General features: G+C 36.7%; 1 protein-coding gene across 1 annotated transcript in view; it reads left to right on the forward strand.

Moving 5' to 3' along the window:
* The first annotated feature begins 202 nt into the window (after positions 1–202).
* The window catches only part of SCN2A (sodium voltage-gated channel alpha subunit 2), a 167,136-nt gene continuing 149,350 nt past the window's right edge, over positions 203–17,988 (forward strand). Inside the window, exon 1 of the mRNA XM_058664577.1 lies at positions 203–299. The gene's annotated coding sequence lies outside the window, so the exon portion shown is untranslated. The remainder of the gene's footprint in view (positions 300–17,988) is intronic.

Raw genomic sequence — 17,988 nt, forward strand, 5'->3', positions numbered from 1 at the left:
TTGGTTAAATCTCACTCCCCACCAAAGCATGTCTTTTAAATAAATATAATACGAAAAAAAAATATTTTCTTGGATCTGAATTCAAGACTCAGATAATATGTGTTCTTCTCCGAGCTGCTGAGTTTATCACTGTCACCAAAATAGAGCAACCCTGCATTCACCGCCCTGGTTTAGGTGTGGATGATGCCACTGACTGCACTGAGGAGCACGGAGCAGGAGGTATGTCTACTGGAAAAGGCAGGGGCGATGCTGTGCACTGCTCAATTCCTTTGAGGTAGAAGACAGCCACAAGGGTACAGGTAAGAGAAATTCGCCTGAAATGCAAAATTTTATTTTAAACAAGGAGCACAGCCACAAAACTGCCATTGGGAGCCAAGAAGACTGGTGGAGCCAGCCTGTCTGTTTCTTTCCTAGAACAGAAACTGGCCATGGAAGGCAGCACAGGAGGGAAAATCTAGGCCAAAGGGGAAGGAAAGATGCCAGGGGAGACTGATGTCCCACCACGTGTGGGGTGTCTGCTTGAACTGGCTCTTCAAGGACACAGATGACTCAGGACCCTGGTAAAATTGGATTCTGAAGTCAATCATTCTTCAAGCTCCCTCCCTTTTCAAAAATTAATAGACATTTTTTAGAGACATTCTCAGTGCATGAAAAAATTAATTAGAAGGTACAAAAAGTTCCCATAAAGAGTTTCCCTTTTTCATGTCTTAAATATTTAGTTTTCATGCTTTTTATTTAGAAATAAATTGAGAAAATCGATAGTAGAAACATTATTATCCATAAAACCTCTCAAATTTAACTTTCCAGGTTTCCTCAAAAAGTCCATATTATTTCCTAAATAAGTTGCTGTCATAATATGTTGTCACCACTCATAAGGCATTTTTTTAAAGTATCTTCCGATGATTCAGGAAAATTTTAAGTTACTAAGCCTAAAAGACCACTCACAATTGTTGTTTTGCCGGTGTCTCCTAACTCTTTTGTGTTAATTTGCATAAAGATGTGCAACATGATTTGGATATGCTCTGCCACTTTCCATTTACTGCCAAGCTTCATCTTTCCTTTTCAAAGCATATGAAATGATTTTGAATAAGAAGCCAAAATGCTTTCCACCAAATAGTCATTATTTCTTACGGGTCTCATTATGTTGGCAGAGGGGATGTTATACCAATAATCTATGCTTTGTTCTCCAAACTGAGTAGTTTTTTTTTTTTCTTCAAAAAGCTTTCCTTTCCTGCTTTAGGGTTTCATTATTGTCATCATCATCATCGTATTGTTTTATTATTACCATTTTTGTTATAGATTATTCAAACACTGTATGCAAAAAGGTGTGGCATTATATTTTTAAGTAAATAAGCACTATGTAACAGTGTTCTTCGTACACCTGAGCTCAAATGTGATATTCCTTCTCTACCAAAGAGTTGCCGTCCACCTGTGTGTGTGTGTGTGTGTGTGTGTGTGTGTGTGTGTGTGTGTGTTGACCAGGCTGATAAAAGTTAAGCAGTGGTGAAGAAAGAAATGTTAAATATGAATATTAAATGCTGATCCTTTAGAGGAAAGAGCTCAGGATATAATCTGCTCTAAAGAACAGTAGAAACTGTCTTGTTAATAGCTGCCACAGTTTTCTTCTAATTGTGAAACCAACATGGAAAAGCAGTGTCGAACTGGTAACTCAGGAAGTCTCCTGAAAGAGCTGAAAAAGCTGATTCACCTCAGCAACAAAATTCCTGTTGAGAAATACAATTAATTATTCATTCCACTTAGCTATTAGATTAATTCACTGCTTTTTCAGAAATATCATATATTTAAAAAACATTTAAAGTGCATTTTTGTTTTACAAATTTTGTTGATTTATAGAACCTGCCTTTCGTCTTAATCTGTCCAAATTGCAGCTTCAAAAAATTGCAAATCAATGTATTTTGTTTCTAGCTGGATTACTTGGACATTCATTAGACCTGGGCATTTCAATAGGTCCTTCCTTATCTGATTACTTAAGGCTTGCTTCTCAAGACAAAAATTTCTAAGATGCAGAATAAATAAAGGTTCATTTGTGGTTCTAAAAATGGAAGTTGACTGACACGGGGTTCCAAGTGTACACATTGCCGCTATGTTTAACTTGCAAAATAGACCATAACAGTCAACATTCAAAAACTGAAGGATAAGAAAACTATTTAGAAACTTGCTTGATACATCAATAAATATGCCAAATTGTTCAACCATGGGAAAAGGGGACGCAAATGTCTCCAGCTATTTTCTGGAGTATTTGTCATCTCAGTATGTGTGACATGCCAATTCATTAGAAGCTGGAAATTGTTTTGAAAGTCATCTGTTACCTGTTTTGCACTTGCCTAGGAAAGAGCTCATTAGTTTCTATTATTCTATCTGCTTCCCTCCAGCCAACTAGTTATAAACCTGGATCCATATTTGAAGTATTCTGCAGATATTTGAAAAATGCTGCTTTAAAAGCGTAGGCCCAGCCTCGTACAGAGGTGGCTGAGGGTTGAGCCCAGCACTGCTCTTTTTTAAGCTTCCCAGGTTCACAGCTGTGGCTTCTGTGAATGAGCTCATGTTTCAGCTCTTGGTGTTTTCTCTAACTTTGTATCTTTCCTTTCAGCTGTTTTTTTCCTCCTGTTGTTTTTATAAGCGAAGTTTTACAAATATGTTTTTTGTTTTCATTTTGTCAGTTTGATTTTTTCTTTCTGATTTTCTACTTACTGGCCAACAAATTATCATTAACAGATGCATGTATTTGATTTATATTTTCATTCAATGTCATCAAGATTTCATTGAGGAAGAACACAATATACTTTGGCCTGTGTACTTATATAAAGGTTGATAGCAGAACCTTCTGCTATTGGATAAAGTCAGTATTCGTAGAGCTTATTTCAACTGTAATCATTATTGGCAATGTTTAAAGACATGAGAGTTTAGAACTTTGAGAGCGTAAGTAGAGCTCAAGGACACGTGAGCATTCTGTTCTTCAATTTCACAGCTAAAAGACACATTTATCCTCAATTTTAAACCGTAAAAAAAATGTTCCACAGTTGTAAAACAGATCAAAGTGAGAATTTTAGACACAGCCCCAACAAGACGTCAAACACAAGGGAAGTATGGACTACAGGAAACAGAAGGAAAAGGATTCACTATACTGATTTAAGGCCTGTGGTGTGACTATCACCAGGAAAAGCAGAAACCTGAGAGGGGAAATTAATGCGGTGGAGAAATGGTGGGTAGCAGGCTGAGCTCAAGCAGAGATATGAAACCTGAGACCAAGCAATTCCCTCTTTACGATGATTATATTTCATGGAGAGGCAAAAGTACTGGCTAGACTGGCAAAAGGAGGAATAACAAAACAAAACAGAAATGAAGTCAAACGTTGGCCAGATCATGCCTATAATTGTGTTTTCTTGGATCTTTCTTGTATTTTAAACAATTTTGAAATAATTTTAAAAGAGGGAGATTTGTAATACGAATTTAAGTTTTAAAAATTCTTGAAGGTACTATTTTTAATTTTTATTATTTAAATTTTTCATTTCTTTTATTTTTCATGATACAATTTCATAGGCTCAGGGATTTGCTCTTCCACCCTCCTCATGCTTCCTCCCCCCACTGATTTCTCCTGTATTATTATAATGGTATAGTCCTTCAACAACAGTCATAAGTTTACCATTTTGTTGTTTAAATATACAGACACTGTATGCATGGACAATGGCAGAAAGCCCAGAATCTTATTGTCGAGGTATACTGAACAGTTTCATAGGGAGTCCATCTTTGATTTGGGAGTAGAGAAGCATACTGCCCTGTATTTTACTTCTCAGTATGCTGGGCTCTATTATGCAGTTTGGAGGAACTATTTGATATGACAATCTATAACCCTGTGAATGAACGTGCCCTTCTTGGCAAGGCCCTGCATGTATTTTCCTAGCTTCTCAGTCCTGGACAGAGTTGTTTAACTCGTTTGTCACACCTGTTTTATCCATGTAGGAATTTAGAGTTGTATCCCCCAGAATATATTCATCAGTGTCACTTCACACCCATGAGTTCCATGAAAACATCATTGGGGAGGTAGAAGAAAAACAACTTGTAAAGAGAAAAAAAAGAATGTCATCCGCAGAAACAAAAGTAAACAGAGAACCAACGGGTGATTAGTTCTCACAAACAGGCTTGTAATCACAACGTGTGTTCAATTAAACTTAATGCAATATTGGTCGAGCTCATGTCTAGAACTATAGTGTCACTTCTTTGTAATTAGACATGGTATTTCATGAATTATCCCAGATAAAGTCTCGAGAAAGGACAAAATGTTCTCTACAACCCAGACAAGAATAAAGTATATTGTGAATACCAGGAGATAAAATTCCCCAAAGGGAGCTTCTTGGCAGAAAATGGCCACAGTTACTTAAAGAGTGACTTCTCATCTTTTAATTCAGCCATTGAATAAAACAATGTTAAACCACTGTTTAATAATTTAGGGACCATCATTTCTCCTACTTTGCTCCAGCACAGAATTTAACCACGTGAAGAGCTCCCTCTATGCAAGCTCCAGAAGGAAGAAAGGCCATTTCGATTCTTGAAAAATAACTCCAGACTTTCTTTTGAGACATTCCTCTGAACTAAATCATTGAAATTCACCCTCTCACATATGTTTATATGTTTATAAACAGATATGTTTACAGTATTTTAATACTGTAAATATGCTTGAAAGTTATTTTATAGTTGTTCTTTATTCATACTTTGTGGGCAAAAGCTTCTTTGAAATTATTTCCATGTTCATATTATTTCATGTTCTGGGAAGAAAGTGGTAAGGCCATAAGGTAAACTTATCAATAAATGGATTCCATTAAATAAAATATCCATGAAATAGTTATCAAAATATCCATCAGTTAAATCCAGTCAGGTAAAATTTACAGGCTTTTTAAGTAGTTCTTTTGTGGCCAGGCATCTCCCTGGATGTAGATTCAAGGTCCATAAACTAGTACCACTCAGGTAGCTTAGAATCAAGTATGCCTTTCCTCAGTAGGACAACAAGGTTGTATTCATCGCTGTGTTATTTAGTAATTGATGGTAAACACTATTTTGTTCTGTTTATAACTATTAGGATTCTATGGACATATATTCAAATAATTGAAAAAAATTATCAGGTAAAGCTGAGTTACAATAGTAGGTTTCTAGTCAAAGAAAAATGTGTACATTTACCCATGACTGGTATTTTCACTTTCAAATTTTATGATGAACCTAAAAAACTGCCTCAAGAAGTAGTAGTTCAAGTGTCAGGTTGTACAATGAGTTGCCATAAAAATTGTTTATGGGACAAAATTCCAGTGAAAGTAAAGGTTTACTTGGAATTTAAATTAATCATAACTTAGAAATATGAAAGTACAGAAATGAAGTGTTAAAATTTTAAATCACATTTTCAGAGTACATGGGTTATTAACTGAGTTTGGGGAAACTGATAAAATATTTATTAATATTAAACCAAGAATGAACAATATATTTTTAGGAGACAAATGAAATATTAATTCTCAACCATCACTGGACTCATCATGTGCCTATATAAGGAAGAAAAGAAAAAGGGAATATTAGAGTCTTTCTTGTGAAGAAATTTCACTGCTTATCCCATGTCCATTCTTTAATGAAAATAAATGTCTTTAAACACTTATACTTATGGTTATGTTCAGATTACCTCAAGCCTAGACGTAAGGACTTGTAAACCTGGCAGTGACCTGAAGCCAAAGGAGATACTAGCAGCAGATTGCGCACCAGCACTGGCTAATTGAGAAAGCTTTCCCTCCTATCTTCACGCCTCTCAAGCCCTCAGCCATCTCATATCTGTCTAATCACGATTCCATTAAGTCATCTTGGCTGCCATGAAGCTGAAGCTGACAGCATAGTGACTGGAGTCATTTTAAAGAGGCCCAGGGTGGTTGAACGGAAGGATTAGGAAGCCTGGGGTGCTGAAAGGTCATCCCAGCTGCAGGACCCAAGGATCTCAGTAGCACACAGCTGTCAGGAACAGGGAACTGCACTTGGAGAAAACCTTTGGAGGAAAGCAGGGAGTTTGCAGTATGTCAATAGTTTCATCAGGTACAATTAGCCTTTCCACTTCTCCTTCACTAACAGGGCTTAACCAGTAAAGTTTCTGACTTTATCACATAACCAAGAACCACTCCATAGAATTTGAAGTCTTGGTGATCATAATAGGGATTATGTAGCACTCAAATGTGCTTTTCCACGAAACCCAGATGCTCTTTGTGAATGTTCCCTGAAGCCTTTTGTGTATCAGGTAAATCCCATTAACCCAAAATAAAGTAAAGCTCCTTGTTTCTATTTTGTTAAAAATAGGAATCTGAAATAGAATCCATGATAATATATCCTTGGGCAAAAATACTGTTTTCTAGATGGTATTAGAATTCTGCAAATGCTGAATGAAAGGCCCAGGATGTAACTGCTAATTGATATTATTAACGTTCACATCTTTGCTGGCATTTCAGCAAGGACACTCTCCTAGAATGAGAATTATTCATTTTTCATCTCCAGAATTTTTTGGCAGTCTCATTCTGTCTTTCCTGTTGTGGTGGCAAGTATCTTACAACCAGCAGTAAGACTAACAATGGTATTTGTTTCTGTGGTAGGTGTTTGCGGGACAGGGTTGTGGAAGAGAAAGAAAAGTAAATATATTCAGAATCTATGTTAATCATTGAATGGACATTATTTTATTTACAAAGTCCTGTGAAGTCAGTATTATGATTCATAGTTCATAAATGGTATAATAGAGGCCCAGAAAGTTTAAGTCATCTGTCGAGTAACCGTGGGTCCCAGATTTCACCTGCCAAGCACATACTCTCAGCCATTTCATATTGTTCTCTGCTGCTTTCCACTATTGAAAGGACATTTATAATATCCCTATTCACCTGCTCCCATTTCCCCATACTTAATGTATCATTAATCACAATACACACTCCTACAAGAGTCGGATAAAGACAATTAGATTATAGTTAACTTGAGAAATCAACTGGAGAAAACTCAAGGTAAATTAGAATCATGGAATGAAAAGTACCCTTGTGTATCTTTGATTCCAATTCCTACTTTTTACAGAAAGGAAAACATCAAAGACAGTTGCTGCCTAATGAGGTGATAAATTTCATTAGAAACAGAATTTTGTCTAGATCTTAAGGCTTCTAGCTCAAGCTCAATCCACTTACTGCATGGGAAAAAAAATATTCCTGTCCTTACAAATGATCCTATCATGAGTCTTTTGAAAAGTGAGATATTCAGACTTATTTGACATACCATCTAAACCAAAAGCAGTTTGATTTCTAAACATTTTCAATAATAAATAGTGTGAAGAGCCCTGCATTCATGTCCCTTTCACGTTGACTTCCTGTGTAGATGAACAATTAACTGACCATCCGATTATAACCACCATTACCCCTCCCTCCCTCTCACATCGACAGTTAAAACTAACATGCAGGGCCAAGACACAAACATTCATTCATAAATGTAAACCAGCTCAGTCACCCAGCTCTGGTGTTTACACAGAACAAAGTTACTCAGATTCAGTCACCTGTAAGGAAGGAAGGCGTGTACAACGCTCTCGAGTCAACGAACATCCGTTTCTGGGAATCTTTTCAAAAGAAACAGTTTCCTTTATATCCTACAGTAGACTTTCCTCTGAGGCAACCACTATTTTGAAATATTTTTAGGAATAGTATGGCTATTCAATATAAATTTTTGTGCAAAATATCAATATTTCTATGACATTAAAATTGCACCTCACATGCATCCCAGATTTGATGTTTGAAGCCCTTTTTTGGCTTGTCTTGATTGTCAACCTGTGTTGAAAACAAAGGTCTTCAATATATACAGGGTACACATTAATTAGAGTGAATGTGATGCAGCATTTCTATTAAAATTCATACAGGCACTTATATCCTATCTTTGTCTTGATAAACTGCATTGCACAACCTGTTGTCTATGTGCGTGTATATGTATAGAGAGAAAACTATGATTTTTTTCAAATCTATCTTTTAATTAATATCTATAGATTTTCTGTCATTAATTTTTAATTCTAAGAATATGATTCCTAAGGGGAAAATTTATGTTGATGCCACAAAATATTTCAAAGGCAACTACAGAAAATTTAGATTGTAGATGAAATGAATTATTAGAGTTATTTAGAATCAAGTGTCTTCTTGCTAATTAATCATTATGATAATGATAATAATCCATATTAAATCTATACATAAAACATAAGCAGGAATCTATCAAGCATATGGGACAATTCATTAAGAAGACGCAGTACAGTTTAAATCAATATACTAAAAGATAAAATTTTAGTATGAAATGAATGTATTAAAAAGAAATACATTATAGAACATACAAGAATGATTTTATTACTAGAAAGTTAAATCTCTTCTAATGGTCAGTTTTGGTCATTTTTTCCCCCTCTATGAAAACAGATTTCAGGACAAAATAATAATGATAGCCACACACCTGCGTTATGACTCCCAATATGCATGGCCTCTCCAAAGCTGTTGAAATAAAAGCTTGAAGCACAAAAAAGATAGTTCCAATCTAACTATTTGTTTCTGCTCATTGGGAACATTGGACATTTGATTAGATGGTGTACAGACATGGAATTCATTAGGTTAGCTTTAATTGTAATTTAAAAAAATCATCTCTGAAAAGAATGGATGACAGCACCCGCATGTTTCACAAACACGAGACCATCAGTGCCTCCTCTGTACTCTAAGTCACCATTTCTAGACAGAGGCTCTATTTCCTTTGAAAGATAAAGAAAGAATAAGCAGTTCACCCATCAAATGATACGTTTGGTTCCTGTAGCTTACATTTAAACAATAGAGTAAAACAGTGGCATGAAGATGATTTTTAAATGACCTGGCAGCTAGAGTCTATGATACAGATAATGAAACGTTTCGGCAGCTTACCTGATAAAAACCGAGCCTTTCTTACCAGCACAACAAAGCCCCGCATCCAAGATGGTTCGAGTACAATGTGCCGTCGCCTGCAGCTGTCCAGATTTTGGCAAGAGAGGTTTACACGTGAATCACATTTTTTTCTTGCTTTGTCTGTGGACAAGAAAACAAAGAGACCTTTGCAGAACCCTCTCTCTGCTTATGCCATCGCTTCCTGTTCTGAGATCCACTCTCTGGTACCCAACATATATCAGAAAACAGCTTCCAGGAGGAGAAAAAGAAAAAGAAAAAAAAAAAAAAAAAAAAAAAGCTGGCGACACTCAACGTGGTACCGCGCCACCTACTGGCAGACAGGCAAAATGTAATCACAGGGAAACAGTTTGGTTACCCTGTGTCAGAGAAGATAAACCTGTGGGGAAACATCCTTGATTGTGGAAGTGCTGGAGACGACGGCGGCGAGGTGCTGGGGGTATACGTTCCCGAGACATTACAGAAAGGCAGCGTATACACCACACAAGTGTATGCACACAGGGACCCTACAGCACATGTAATCATTGGTATCTCAAGATGTGTTTTCCTTTTTTTACATATTATGCATTTGCGAAGTTGTGTCACCCATAAAAATACCAGAACTTTTCAAACATTTGTTTTCTCGATTGTGGTGACACACTTGTCTCTTGTGATTTGTTCTGTTTTTCTGAAAATGTTTTCTCATAATGGAATGAGTTATTTCCGGAATGACTAATCCTTCTCTTGCAGAACCATGTAATACTTGTTCGCTGCCAGTCGTTCTGCGTGTCTTCCTGGTAAACATTTGAAATAAATAAGATATGGATGCAGAAAAATATTCTATACTGACACTAAGATAATTTAGATCTTTAGATTATTTGGGGGGGTTTATAACATGTGGAAAAGTTGAAAATCATTTAGCAGGAGATAATTTAAGTCAATAGTTGTATATTATGTCTGTAAGTCTTTAAAATACTTCAAAGAATGTATTGTTTGTAAGGATATCAACGAATAAAAATCAACAAAAGAGAGATGACTGAATATTTATGAAGAGATATCTCAAAGTGCTGTTTTTACTTGAATTTTCATTTTGCCTTTAGAGAAAATAACTAGTTTTATTTGTTTATCAATAATTAAATATGTTCAAGTTTATGAATCACCTATGTAAATGGATAATAACTCTGCCAAGGATTATATTAGCTTTGAAGACAAAGAGACAAATACGTCTATCGTTAAGGAGCTTGTCACAAAGACAGACAAAATATTACTGAAGTCGTATTTTCAAGTCACGTTTTTAAGAAATACCATTGATTTAGTTTTTACTTACAACCCCTCATTTTGAGAGCACAAAATAAATGTAATCCATTTCAAGTAAGCTGGATTGTTGGTGCCTTTACCCACTAATTTTGGATTGGCCACAAACCAATGCGCGATTCTCTTCTCCCATCAATCCTCAGGGAGATGGGTCTAGTTCAGGATTATTTATATGTGGGAGAAAGCAAAGCATACCTCTGACTTCCTCTTCCCTTAGCTGAGCATCCTCTGAGATGCAGAACCATGTCTGGTCGGGAGGGGCATTCTCATCACTCCACACCCACCCAGGTTCCCACATTCCCATTTGGCCCCAGGTTGTCAATCCCTCCAGCCCTGCGTGCTAGCATCCCTTCTTGGTGACCACAGTTTGGTCAGCCTTTCCTCTTGGGTAAAGTTGGTTGTTGTCCTTAGTGGAGGAAGGAAGAGACGCACGCAGCATCTTCAGTTACTCTGCGTTGTGGCTGAGTGATGCCAACACCTCTCCAGGCATCAGACACTGGGCAGTCTTCTCTGCTCTGCTGGCCCTACTGCTTCCAACATTAAAAACTCTGTGTCTTCAGGCTAGGAAGGCACAAGCCCTGTGGCCCTGTTGCACTGGAGCCTTCCGACTTTGCGTCTTCTCACCTTTTCAGCTGAAACTGAGTAAGCTTCTGTTAATTGATAGAGATTCCTCTGGAGGTAAACTCCCGTACTTTCACTCAAACATCCTTCCAGCCATAATAGTGTTATGGTTGGATCTCTTTTTTTTTGGTGCCGGGAGTGACAGGACCCACAAGTTTGTCTCTTGGATCTTTCTTCCTCGTACCCAATGTGTCAGTGTACTAGGGCTGTGCAAATGAAGTATCTACTGTAGGCTTTGACCAACAGCAAGTTATTATCTCACAGTTCTGGAACTGGAAATCCAGATGAAGAGTCTGGGAGGGCCGTGCTGCTCCTGAGATGGATAAGGGAAGGGTCCTTTCCTGCCTCTTGTCTGTGGCCGTAATTCTAATTTCTGCCTCTGCCTTCGTCTGGTGTTCCCCCTGTGTGCACGTCTGTGTCCACGTATCTCTTTTTTTATAAGGAAGAGAGGCATTTTGAGTTGTGAGTTCTCCCTAATGACTGCATTTTAACTCAATTACCTCTATGTGAAGATCCTATTTCTAAATAAGGGCATATTCTAAATTACTAAGGATATGAACTCCAACATATCTGTACACAATTCAACCTCTAACTTCTAAATTAAAAGCGTTTAAACATAAAGCATAAGAATTTGATGATTTCTTTGTTTCCAATGTCAGTCCCACCTAGACAATAATCTAGCCAGTTATCTGGTTGGAATTAGGAAGAAGGAGTAGGGAAGTAGGAAGGGGAATTGGGAAAAGTATTTTCAGAAAAATGAAACACAAAAATACTAACAAGATCGTCGTTGTACTCCACGCACTTAAAGGTGCTATTCATATTATTACAGGCAAAGAAGGAGTAAAATATGAAGGGGTGGAAAAGCTTGTCAGTTTAGTACAACACCTATCATCCCAACACAGACAATAATAGTAGAATAAGAAACCAGGTGGTAGAGGAGACAGAGGAAATGAAATTCCACTAACTGAAACCACAGCCACTCACGCATTCAGTGAAAAGACGTGAGATCACATTGTCTAATTGTTTTATTAGATAATGAATTTTGCTTTTTAAAGCTTTATTTTCTAGGTAGAAAAACATCTTAATTTTTTTTTCTTCTAAAGTCACAGGCAGATTGACTTTACTCGATACTGCTTAGTTAAATGTTCAGTAACTGTTGGTCCCCCACACTCCATGTTAACTTCACTTCTGATAATAGTAATTGATAGGGTAGTCACCTTAATGCCCCGTTTTTGGCACCCAGACACACAAAGGAGTTTCCTGCTAGTGTCTGTTGAGGAGTTGATTTTTTAAGGTTGCTATTGGGCTACGTTTGAATAAAAATTGATGAGAAATAAGATGAAGTAGCAAAATTTAATTGTTTTGTCAATGTATCTCAAAACAAAAAAGAAAAAATGCCAGCAAATTACTCTCTACTGCTGAAGAAACTGATTTTATGTGTGCAGTATTTGTCAGTTTAAATATAGAAACAGAAGAAAGTAAAAGTGACCATGTCCTTCATTATGGCTCTAACAGGGTAGTGGCTTTTGCACTTTGCTTCTGCAGATGAAATGACAGGAAATTTTCAGGTCTTCAGTGAGTAGATCCTGGAAAAAATTCAGGTGAAACAGTCACTGCTTATAAATCTGAGGCATCTTGAACCTCAGTGGCATCTGGACACCCTTTATCGATAAAACCTGCATAAATCACAGAACTTCAGAGAAGAGTAGCACTAACAGCTTCCAGTTAGGCCTTGAGTTGATTACTTCATCTTTTCAACCTCTGGATCCTCAAGGATCCCAGAAACTTTGTGGATAACAGCTATAACTCTGGGTGATTCGACTGGGTTTTATGAGCTTCTTATAAAACCCATGCTTTCATAGCATCTGTGAAACAAATTCCCAACTGTTATGTTTAGTGAAATAAGCCAAACACCAAAAGACAAATATCACGTTTTCCCATGGTTTATGGTACTTAATATACAGAGTATAAAATATATGTATGTATATGAATGAAGCTCATATTTTGCTATTTGATGATTATTTGCACTTCTTGCCTATATTCCTGACAAACAGTGGCTTTTTTTCTATTTACTATATGTTGAATTCTTTATCTAGTGGTGAACTAAACTTATGATTATAAAACAACTTGTATGTATACCATTATAAAAACTAAAACAAAAAAAATAAGAGGAAGGAGGAGAGAGTGGGGACATGTGAGTGAGAGGGATGGTAGGATGGGAAATATATTTATGCCCCTAAATTTGTACATGTGAAATTCATGTAATTGGCTCACCTTATATAATTTTTTTAAAGAAAGAAATCCTCTATCTCAAGCCCCTTAGCCCATATCCTAGACCATCTTATTTCCAAACTGTGTGTTTAGGAATACTCCTGTCCTGCTAATAAGGCACCACTATTCACCCACCAGAATGGCTGAACTTTCAAAAGATGGTGACACTATTGATGAGATGGCCTGGAGCTACGAAAGCTCTCCCACACTGAACGTGAAACTGCACATTAGTACAATCTCTTTGAAAAACCATTTGATTTTTTTTCAACTAAAGCTACATATCCAATGAACCAGAAAGTGTAACTCATAGTAATATACTTGGGAAAATGGATGTATAGTCCACTGCAGAATTATTCAAAGCAACTCAACTGAGAAGAAATCCAACATCCATCAAAAGAACAAATTGTAAAAGTCATGGTGTATGCTTGATCCATAATTTTGCACAGAGAGGCAAATGAAGGAAAACGCATCTTCCCATAAAGAATTTGATAGACTGCACAAGTATATGAAATACTAGGAAGAAGATAGACATGAAAACAAAGCATGGATCTATCAAATTTGAAAATAGATTAAACGGGTTCTAATTTTAGCAAATGCTGAAGATTCATGGCTTCTCTCAACATATGAGAGAGTCTTTGGCAAAAACTGGTTGAGATAAAGGGCTGTTCTGTGGACTGGTGTGCGCCTGTTTCTGGACTGGCTGACTAGGATGTGATGGTTACTCTGGAATTCACTTCATGGTAATTCACCGAGCCAAACATTAAAGCTCTGCGTGCTCTCTTATTTCAATCCTTTCAGAGTAGTTACTTCTGGGGAGGGCAAAGGAACGCAGAGTGAAATGCAAGGAATTGTTAGGACTTACCCTGCATGATTTTGGCCAGAATAAACTTTGTGCACCTGGATATTTTCAGTATATATTTTTAAAGGAATTTAAGATATTAAAATATATTAAACTTGTACCCTCACACATTCGTGCTTACTTATCACTTAGTTGTTCACTTTTTGATTTGAATCTGGGATGGATTCTATCTACTATTTTAAATGAGTTGATCCTGACTTCCTTTTCTGCCAAAGACCTCTATCGAACAGACCTTCCATACGTTGTCTTCAGGCTCCATGAAAACAATGTTACTGCCATCATACCTGTATTTACTTTAAGTAAGCATGAACTAAATCACATTACTCTATCTGTGGCTTTACATTTCAAATTGTATTCCACTTCAGATTGCAATCGCCTAGCAGTGAATACTGAGACTAATTCACTTTTATCCAATTTCTACGATTAAGGTATCATAAATCATAGCAAAGAATAAATGGTCTCCTTCTGAAAAAAAGATAATGAATGCTTTCAAAATTGTTGTGTCTCTTTATGACATGTTTAAAATCTAGAGAAGGTAATATTTTACACATTTTTCAGGTGGGAAATTTGGTGTAGAAAAATAAAAATCAGGCAGGCATTTGCTACAGTGAAAGACACTACACAGGACACCCACATCTCACACCAAGCATCTCACTTTGAGTCCTGGGCTCACTCCCGACTCCAGGTTCCTGGCCATGCCCACCTGAAGGGCAGCAGAGGATGTCTCAAGTATTTGGGTTCATGCCTCTCAGGTGGGAAACCAAGGTGGTGTTCTAGGTTCCTGGCTTTTGTATGACCCAGTCCCAACTATTACAGGCACTAAGGGAGGGAACTGGTAAATGAGCTCTCTCTCCTTTCTCTCTTTTTGTCTCTCTCTCTCTCCCTCTCCTTTTGAATAAATAAAAATTTTTGCAGGCCCGTTGCGATACCTTAGTGGCTAAAGACTAGTGGCTTGCACATGCTGGGATCCCATATGGGCACCAGTTCTGATTTTGGTGGTCCTGTTTCCCATCCAACTCCCTGCTTATGGGAGATGGCCTGGGAAAGCTTTGGAGGATGGTCCAAAGCATTGGGATCCTACACCTGCATGGGAGACCTGGAAGAGACTCCAGGCTCCTAGCTTTGGATCGGCTCAGCTCCGGCTACTGCGGCCACTTGGAGAGTGAATCAACAGATGGAAGATCTTTCTGTCTCTCCTCTCTCTGAATGTCTGGCTTTGCAATAAAATAAATAAATCTTGAAAAATTTTTGCATACAGAAAAGGCAGTACATACACAATAGAATACTACTCAATAATACTCAGCCATAAAAAATGAAATACCGATGTTGCAACAAAATGGATGACCATAAAGATCATTCTGTTAAGTAAAATACATCAGAAATAATACAAATTCCAGATATTTTCTTTCACATGTGAGAGTTAATATATAATGAGTATTAAAAAAGTATGGATGCAATGTTACTTAGCATAGAGATGATTATAAATGTTGAATTCATTGAATTATATCATTTGAATGATAATATATTCCTCTTTCTTCACTTTATGATCCTTGATGTGAATCTGTCATATTATGTTGATATCCTTGTTATCAAGAAAAATAGCATGAAAATAGTATGAGTATAATATTTACACTTGAAGTGAATATGGTAAAATATTGAAATAATTAAATCTAAAAATTAAATACTAAAGAAAAGTAATAATAAAAATGAGGCAAAATGGATTATGTTAAAATTACTGAAATTCTACAAATATCACATTCAAGTATTCGGTGTGGTTGACCAGTAATATCAAGATATTCTCTAAGCTTTATCTTTAAAAATAACAATACAGTAAATCAAATTCAACTTTCAACTTGCTTCTAATACAAATTATCTTCTTGCTGTAACTGTGTAATTAGGTCATTGTAATTTTGCAAAAGTATCTTGGTCCACTATCCCTTTCCAATTGCTGTTCCCTGTTTGAAATAAATTTCTTTTACTGCTAATCTCATGGTCATTTCCATCCAACATTTGGCTAACTACTGCATATTTCTGGAATACTCAAGGTAATTATCTCGCTCTCCTGTTCTACTCTTCCCATCAGTGACTTAGTCATTCTCTTCTGCAGTCCCTAAACATTCTATTACAACATTTTTTTTCAGGTCACACTGAAAATGTTGGTGTTTATTTCTAGTCATCCTCAGTATTCTCCTACACTAGACTAAGTGTTCTTTGAGGGGAAATTGACCTATTTTTGCTGCTTTTTTTCAGAACGTAGTGCAATGTATGGAACATAGTAATAGTGGTTCAATATCTGTATATCTATCAGAGTAGGACAAAACAGTGTTGCACTGTACACACTTTTATATGATTTACCTCTCCTATTTAGAAAGCAAGTTGTAAGGAAATAAGTGTTAGCAAAGAGCAGACTTAGAAAAAGACTCTGCTCTGTGAAATGGCAGAGCTGCTCCATCTACCCAACAGTGTGACAACCCACGGTCACCTGTACCAAAGTGCCAAAGTTTTAGCTGTTTCCAATGTATTCATTACCTCTCAAAGATTTACATGATTTTGGATGTGAAAAGGATCCATCCCTTCAGATAACAGGTATTCTTAGGTGATTATAAACACTCATGATTTACATCGGGGTTTCTTTTAAGAAGCTGTGTAGCTGATAAGGACGGAGACTGGGTGATGTGAATCTCTGCTTTTGTCAGGAAGCATCTCTGGATAAGCTGTTTACTCGTGCACGCACACGCACACCCTCCACTCAAGGGTTTCGTGACTAAGCAACCAGCCAGTTTTTTCCTACACAAACTTCATTAGTGTGACACTTTCAGACTGTCAGATCATCTAAACTCAAGGCAAAAACACGCTATTGGTTTTCCCATGAGTCCTTAGCACAGACTGTTAATTATAAGTAGGCATTTAAGACGGTTTGCTTATATGGTCTCTCAGTCTGTATTCTACAATTTGGAGCATGCAAATAACTGTGTCCAGAATTATAAATAATTATGTCAACAAGAGAAGAATTGAAACTTTAACATGCTCTTTTTTTTTTTGAAAGTATTCATTTGCATTATCTTTGCAGTTTCCATTGGATTTTACCTATTTGCTTTGCATTATTTAGAAGGGATATAGTGAGAGAGCACAGCATGCTTAGACCATGTATCTTTTACACGTATAAGTCTTGGTATAGCAGTTTCGGAGCTCTATTTTATTTAGTATGGATTTTGCTTACTTTGATTTTTTTCTTCTTCCTACTTTGATTTTTTTAAAGGCAAATGTTTAAATCTAAGCCTTTTACAATTTTTAAGATCACTCTATTAATGAAAAATACAATTTAAAAAGATTCTTTTAAAATCAGAATAATCATAGTTGAAATTATTGTGTGTCCATCAGAAAATAGCTGCTCTTATGACGTTTCCTGAGGTGAACTGACTAATGCAGCTGTACTGTGGACAGGGCGATGGGTACTTGAGAAGAACGTGAGGATGAGGGTGTTTGAAACAAAGCAAGTGGTGGCATTGTTAAATTTGCATTCTAGAGAAAATCGAGAACAAACTCATGGAGCAGGATGTGGTAATGCTGTTATAAACCTGGGAGAAAAATGGTATCATGCTAAGTGGAAAGAAGATGTATCTAGGTACATGGATTTAACATATCTTATAGAGTTTATGCTGTGTAATTTACATAATTGTGAATGGGAAATAGTAGGTTGATAATAATTCCTGGATCTTGGCTTCAGCCTGATCCAGATCTGGCTCTTGTAGCCATCAGGGGCCTGACCAGTGGACGAAAGGATTCTCATCTCTCTGTCTCTTCCACTCCCTTCATCTTTGTTTATTTATTTGTTTCTTCTTCCTTTCTTTCAAAAAATTTTAAAAAGATGTATGTAACAAACTACATCAATAATATATCACTTAATGGTGCAATATGTTAGAAATTGATCAGTATTACCTAAAGAAGGGGGAAGGGAGGGAAAAAGGAATATTATAATGT

Source organism: Ochotona princeps, chromosome 5 (genome assembly GCF_030435755.1).
Source record: "Ochotona princeps isolate mOchPri1 chromosome 5, mOchPri1.hap1, whole genome shotgun sequence".
NCBI classification, from domain to species: domain Eukaryota; kingdom Metazoa; phylum Chordata; class Mammalia; order Lagomorpha; family Ochotonidae; genus Ochotona; species Ochotona princeps.